Source organism: Limulus polyphemus, unplaced genomic scaffold (assembly GCF_000517525.1).
Source record: "Limulus polyphemus unplaced genomic scaffold, Limulus_polyphemus-2.1.2 Scaffold114, whole genome shotgun sequence".
In the NCBI taxonomy this organism is placed as follows: Eukaryota; Metazoa; Arthropoda; class Merostomata; order Xiphosura; family Limulidae; genus Limulus; species Limulus polyphemus.
This window is the reverse complement of record NW_013665724.1, coordinates 549,040-556,702: the sequence shown is the minus strand read 5'-3', so window position 1 is coordinate 556,702 and position 7,663 is coordinate 549,040. Positions and strand designations below refer to the sequence as shown.

The following is a 7,663-nucleotide window of genomic DNA, read 5'->3' as shown; positions in this document are numbered from 1 at the left end:
GCACCTTTAAGAGTGACGGCCAAATTCAATGGTGGATCCAGGATTTTATCTTAGGGAGATTCAACAGAGTGAAGCTGAGGTTTCGAGAGGAAGCAACAATTTGGGATTAATTTAGGATCTAAAAATGTTTTATGATTTGTGAACTACAAAAAATCATAGAATACAATACACAAACTCCCCTCTCTAATCTAAGCAAACAAAGTGAAATCGACATGTCTCCATAAACTAGTAACACCTCACCAAACTCACAAAATCAGATAAACTACACGTATAATTGTTCAGTTTTTCACACTCAGTCAAATACAGTGGTCTTTATTGTAATTTGAAATACTGTTTTTATACCGCCTGAATCAAATACATATACTGGTATATAATTGATACTTTTTCTTACTGATGAGCTGCAATTTCTATATAATCATATGATGTAATGAATTCTCTAAGGAAAATTCGACAAACCCTTCGAACCCTAGGCCCGGCATGGCCAGGTGGTTAGGGTGCTCGACTCGCAATCTGAGGGTCGCGGGTTCGAATCCCCGTCCCACCAAACATGCTCACCCTTTCAGCCGTGGGGGCGTTATAACGTGATGGTCAATCCCACTATTCGTTGGTAAATAAGTAGCCCAAGAGTTGGCGGTGGGTGGTGATGACTAGCTGCATTCCTTCTAGTCTTACACTGCTAAATTAGAGACGGCTAGCGCAGATAGCCCTGGTGTAGCTTTGTACGAAATTCAAAACAAAACGAAAACAAACAAATAAACCCTTCGAACACCATCGACGCCCACCTTTGAAATCTCATTATTCGATCGAACAAGAGTAACCCAAGAGTTAGCAGTCAGCGCATGCTGTTGAGAACTTGCCTTTCCTCTAGTCTATCAGTTGAAAAATTAGTGACGGATTTGCGCAAATAACACTTGTGCGCGAAATTCTGAAAGAAACAAACACCCTAAACAATGTATAGTGTTTTTCTTAACGAAGGTTGATACTTTTCCCATGAACTATGTACATGACCGAATCCTTTTTTTATATCATCCCGACTTACAAAAAAAGGTAGAATTAATATTTGTTTTCTGAGACATTCAAACAGACTCTTTCTGTGGCAAGTGAACTTTTTTTTTCGTGCACATTAATTGATGCTGAAAAATTAACTTCTACGACCTTAGAACCCACTTCAGCGATAGGTTTGAGTAGTTAAAAACAGGGTTTCGATATCCACAGTGAGCAGAGTATAAATAACCCAAACATACTAACATAAGATAGCGAGCCAGTGAATGATTTGTCTTTTGTGTGCGTAATTTTATTCGCATCTGTAATCCTGTCTTTATGTAATAGTAGTTTTTATTCTGTGTCAAAAAAAATAATAATAATTCAAACGTTTTCTACAGGGTACTTTGGAAGAGTCTACACGTTTCCTGAATTTACTTCTTTGGGAGACGCGGAATGTTTTCTCTTCATTGATTTGGTAGTTCTTGCGTAGATGGTGGCTAACATGACTCACACCTTTTACGCATATTGTAAACGTATGTTTCATATTCATATGGATGCGTCCTGAAAGTAAGCATGACCATAAAGTGTAGTTTTCACACACTTATCACGTACTTCAATGTGGTTTGTTTGATTGTTGCCATCTTAGTTTCTTCTGCTCACGCACTGTGATCGAAAAGCGTTAGAAGAATCTTTTCCGCTTATGAAGCATTCATTGTAACGCCCCTACCCCTTTTATCCCCTCCCCCATTATTCCTTGGAGCCCATGGCAAGGCTAACCAGTAGCGTTGAGGATACTAGTAGCAGCTGCGCTCTTCCTACCTTGACTTTCACTGGAGGGTGTTGGGTTTGGTCTTTGAGTTTGACGTGGCAACGCACTGCGGATCTTGAATTATTTCTCGGCGGATTGTCAGACCAAGCTTGTGATAAAACTCATCTAGTTAGTGAACAGCCTTCGCCTAGCGATAAAGATAGAATCAAGTTTGTTTTTAGCTTAATTGCGTTTATTGTTGGTAAACTTGTTAGATAACGATGTGGGCCAATGTCCGCGGAAAGATCCTCTTGAGTATATGCTTTCACGAGTCTATAATTAACTGACGAACTATTTTAAAGTTAAAAGTATTCAAGTGGTCTAACTGTTTCTATGTTTTCATAGAACACAAATTTAGGTTTTGACCAACTCCATGACCTCCCTCACCTGCGGTCATTGAGAGTTAAGTCTCTATCTCAGATATTTCTGTAGTCCAGAGATCTTAATGAGCTCGACGATGTAAGTGGACATAACGGTGGACATCAGGTAGGAGCTGTAAAACACGAGCATTTGATCTGAAACTAACTTATTCATTTATTTGAAACTTGCAGATTTTAAATACGACGCTGTAAACAAAAATATAGACATACACGTTTAGCTATTTATTAATAGTTCGTACTACTAGAAAAAGTAATTTAAAAATGGTTAATTTTTTTCGTGCAAAATTCTGTCTGGTGTCGTCTCACAAATTATCCGTAGCCATGATATTGAAAAATATTTGAAATTTTGGTCGGTTATATTTACAGTAGTAAAATTCATCGTATGTTATGTTAACTTATTTACTACAACAGTCTCATTTTGACATTTAGAGATGTAATAAATGAACTTGAATTCTCTGTTAGACCAGCTGTTCTTTAGAAGACTTTTGTAGTGATGAGAAAGCCATTAACCTTTTATCAGTTTATTGCACCCCCCCCTCTCCACATTGGTAGACTACGTGACGCTTGGTAGCACTTTTTGAATAACAAGTATGATTGTAGACTTTCAAGAGATTAGACAAAAATGTTAGCGATATGTTTCTGTAAGCGAAGCCTACTTTATGTATACTATATTTTTCAACGGAACTAGTGAGCACAAATTATTTTTGCTTTACAAACTACGTGCCGATATTAAATACAATGTGCAATTATTTTTAGCTTCTAAGTCTAAATATTTATAATTCCATCCATCGATTTTGTATATGAAGCACATTTTCTTACATTGCGTTTTATATTTCAAGTGAATAAGCCTAAACAAATATAAGGTGCAAATAAAGTTAAACATAATTTTAACGTTTTTGTTTCTTTCTTTTGATATCCAAGAATGTTAATATTCACAGAAAAAAACTATTTACCTAATTTCTGTTTATATGATATGGTTTTAGAATATATTTGAGCATCTTATATTCAACAACTATAAAAAATAAAGTTACAACCGACACCTGAAAAATTGAAATGTTTGAAACCTATTCCAATTTCAATGTTCAAATAAGCACACGCACTATCGTCTTAAGGTTCAAGCGTTAAATCTGACGATTTGTTTTTATAGGCTGTGTCTCACTTCATCTTTAATCGCTAAAGGTAATGGTACATTGATTTATTGTACGTTTTAAAGGATGATGCATATCAACCTGGACAAACCTAAATGTTCTTACATAATTACAGTTTCTCTTTGTGATAAAATTTATCTCATTATCAAAGGACTGCCAAAGAAAACATCATAAGTGTCCAATTTCCTGTTTTAAAAGACGCTCTAGATGTTTCCTCTAACGTTAAGAAACTTTAGAGAAAATAATTCCTAAGACACTGAAATGTAAAGTACAGGGTGCCCCAAAATGCATATACCAAAAAGAAAGTTGAATAACATTTGTGTTATTTGAGACAACAACAGAATTTAAAATAAAATATATTCTTAAAGCTTGTAAGTTTTATTTAATTTAACTAATAAACTTCCACGTGTCTTCCATCATTAGCTATAATCAATCTAATTCTGAGAACACATATTCCAACACACCTGTAGGGATGGATAAGACAGCATCACCGATACGAAGTATCAGTTCCTACATATCCCTTGGTTTGTTATAGTAGGCGCTTTTTGTCAAAAAGGTCCAAAAGTAAAAATCTAAAAGGGTGAACTCGGGAAACTCTTCAAGAGTTGTCATTTTTCTGAAAAACAGGGTCAGTTCTGAAGTCTATATAAATATCTGTTGCATGTCCATGTAACTACTTCGCAGGGTGTGGATGGATCTTCACCAAAATTGCTATGGAGGTTCATAAGATCCATGCGGGAGTACATACAAATTTTCAGTTTTGCGGTTTTCATAGGCGTTTTTACCAATACTTTTTCCCTTGATGGATCTTCACCAAATTTGGCATGAAGGTTTGTTGGGTCCATGAGAAGATACAGGCAAACTTGCGGTTTCACATTTTGTGTTTTGCAGTTTGTTTGTTTTTGTTGTTTGCGTTTTTTTACAATTATATATAAGGGAAGCAATCTTTCATGTCCTAAGATAACCTTTCATTAATCGTGTATTTATATAACTTCCGTCTAGGGGACGGCCACTCCAGCTAGTACGCAATAAACACATTCGTACATAATAATAATAAATAATATCAATAATAATTCACTTAACTAAAACTTACAAGCCTTTAGGAGATGTTTTGAATTTTATCTCAAATAATAAGAAAGGTATACAAATTTCTTTTTGGTACATTCATTTTGGGACACCCTGTACAATGTATTTCATGCGGTAATGATGTAGATACATTCATCCAACTATGTGCATTTTTCACCTTGGTATTAGCTGTGATTCCTGACAAACATTTTACGTCTAACGTTCGTTCGTATTTATAAGATGACCCATTATGTTAAGTTTTCATACTTACTTGAATAACAACTGATGAAAGATGATGGGAAAAAAGACGTTTTTATTGAATACGTCTAGAATGTTATTAGTTGGAAAAACTTGTTTTCTTTATCAAGTATAACGGGGATTAATATGTCGTTCTGGTTACGTAATAAATATTGTGACCCATAATAAACTGCATCACCTGTCCCTGTGCTTTTAACACAACAATAACAGGTCTGTCTTCGCACAACGTGTTGACAAAAATCTTAACTGTATTAGTTACAATATAATTTGTGTCTTATCAATCAAGTTAACCTTTTCTTATTATCATATTGTACTTTATAGGCGATGCCCTGTATTTGTACAAGTATATGTATGTGAGTATATATACAAATAGTCGGTAAAAAAAGAAATCCATAAAAATAAAAAAACTAGGGCGAATGTATTTTCAAAGAGTGTTATAGTTATTGATAAGTAAATTCTAGGCCGTCTTTTAGTCTTAATTAAAGCATATTCAAGGAGACGAAATATATTAGCACTGCAGTGTTATTTTGTAATCTATTATTAAGCCTGGAAGTCTAATTAAATCGCGAACCAATGTTATCTTGTCACATTTTTAGAACAAAACACTAAACAGATTAGCACCCTGGTGCAAACAAAAATTAGTATGTCTGGTTCATACATTAGTAATAGTTGTATAAAATTCAGTGTATTTCGCCACGTTATTATTGTAAATTATTAAATCGGATTTCTATAAATGATGCAAAACTAATTTTTTTGCAGTTTATTTTCAACGCAGCTAGTTCACACATTGGTATTCACACAAACTGACAAACATTGGGACCAACTGATTTTCATATGGGTTGGGGAGTTCACATGTTATCTATCCACTTTATCGTACAGAGCTTATGTCTAAAATCAGATTATTATAGTTTTTTGTAATACATTATAATTTACAGATATTACTCGTATATGGTATTATTTTAGTATATTTCGAACTTTTTCAATTTTGTTTTTCTCTTTAACACTTGATGGTGAATAAATTGCCATGTTTTCATAAAGTTCGTTTATCTCTCTCGTTTGGTGAACTTGCGTGAAAAATTTGTTTATATATAACCCAAAATAATTGATATGATGCGACCCAAAGTATTGAAATTTGTATTTTCTTAAATTTCCTTTTTCTTATTTTACAACTTTGTGCTTAAGTTTAAAGGGAATAAAAACTATTAGGCTTTACGAATGTTTTTATTTCACTTATACCAACCAGTTTCCAGGAAGTCGATGGACTCGAGAATAATTTCCAAGCAACAATGTTAGCAGTAGATAACAGCACTCGATGGAAAAAAAAAAACAACAACTAGGAACTTGGTACGTGGGAATTTTTACCTCGGGCAGCGCGTGCTTATACTGTGAAACACGTCCAAGATTGATTGTAATTTGTCTTTTCAAGAATGTTTATGCTAAAGAAACTTTTCCACTGCGTGAACTTCATTTTACCGTGTTGTTATTTTTGGTACATTTACTTCGTCGGTTTCGTGAAACTCTAATTATTTCTCCGAATGGGGGACGAACGCCACCTGGAGGAGTCATCTGCTTTAACCACTGCTTTAATCACTATACAGTAGTCTGTTAGTGAGTCAGTCAGTAGACACTAAAATGACGTCACATAATGGACGCTTAACATTGCAATTTGTAATGTCGTGACGTCAGTAAAAAATCACGAAAGAATTATGCACTCTGTAAGCTACAACATAGACATATGAACTTCAAAAACAAGAAATAAAAATATTTGTTGCTCCTAATTTTGGTTTTACGTACAGAACACTTTCGGGGACCCTGCAGAAGTACATTTAGTTTTATATATATTTTATGTCTTACGTTTACATGTTCAGTCATATGCCTTTCAGAACCAAAGCAGCACAAAAACGTAGACTTGAATGTGGCGTAATATTTTATTTTTATTGGAATTTTTAGTTATACTTTTATTGAATAAGCTTAACGGTCCCCGGTGATTCATGGGTAAGCTTGAGGGCTAAGAAGGTTAAAATTCGGGGCTCGATCTTTGAGGTAGGATCAGCGCATAGAGTACGTTGTGCAGCTTTGCGCTTAAAAAAAACAAACTTAGTTCCATGAAAATTCAGTTGAACATTGAAATCCGTTTAGTTGCACCTTTATAATCGTTGTTTATATTTTGTATCTCAGTCTCCTTCAGTGCGGACACTTATGAATAATTATAGAATTTACCGGATTTAATGCATCATTAAGCTCTGGCCGTTTTTAAGTGTTAAGTTCCTTAGTTTGTTTTTTGACTTTCGTGCAAAGCGTATCTGTTCTATCAGTCCTTAATTTAAACGCTATAGAGGGAAGGCAACTGGTCTATACCACGCACCGCCAACTCTTGAACTACTCTAATCGAATAATGCGATTGACTGTCACATCATAACGCCTCAACGGCTGAAAGCGACGAGCATATTTGGTAAAGAAATTCGAATTCGCGACTGGCAAATTGCGAGACGAGCGCCCTAACCACCAGGTCATGCCATGCCTAGCTTCTCAGTTAAGTAATTGTGGCGTCTCTCTTGAAATCATATCGCTGTAGTTCGGTAATCAAAGAATTTCTTGTAACGAATACAATTGAAGTGTTTTAATCCATAACCTATGCGAGACGGATATTTTGACCATTCCTACTCTACCTGGGGTTTTAAATATTCTTTATGAAGTCCGTGGTGTGAGTGCAATAAAGCCTTTGGTAACAGTCAGTAACATTATTATGTAAATTTTCTCACGTAAAGAAAATACTTCACAACTTGTAAGTATACACCTGGAAAAAAGTTAAGCACCCCCGTGTTTTTTTCAAGTGATTCAGATTCGACGTTCTTGTGACTGATTATAAATTACCATTCAATCTAAACGTGTTTATCAAATGAAATTATGCATTATTAGGCACAAGAAAACAAGATTATCACCGTAAAATAACAATTTTTAATTTACATATCATGATGTTACGTCTCCGTTTGTTAATTATCTTTCCGTAACTTCGTTCC

General features: G+C 34.8%; 1 protein-coding gene across 1 annotated transcript in view; it reads left to right on the top strand.

Moving 5' to 3' along the window:
- Window positions 1-2,044: 2,044 nt before the first annotated feature.
- Window positions 2,045-7,663, top strand: part of LOC106471659 — a 92,844-nt gene continuing 87,225 nt past the window's right edge. Inside the window, exon 1 of the mRNA XM_022401112.1 lies at window positions 2,045-2,278. The gene's annotated coding sequence lies outside the window, so the exon portion shown is untranslated. The remainder of the gene's footprint in view (window positions 2,279-7,663) is intronic.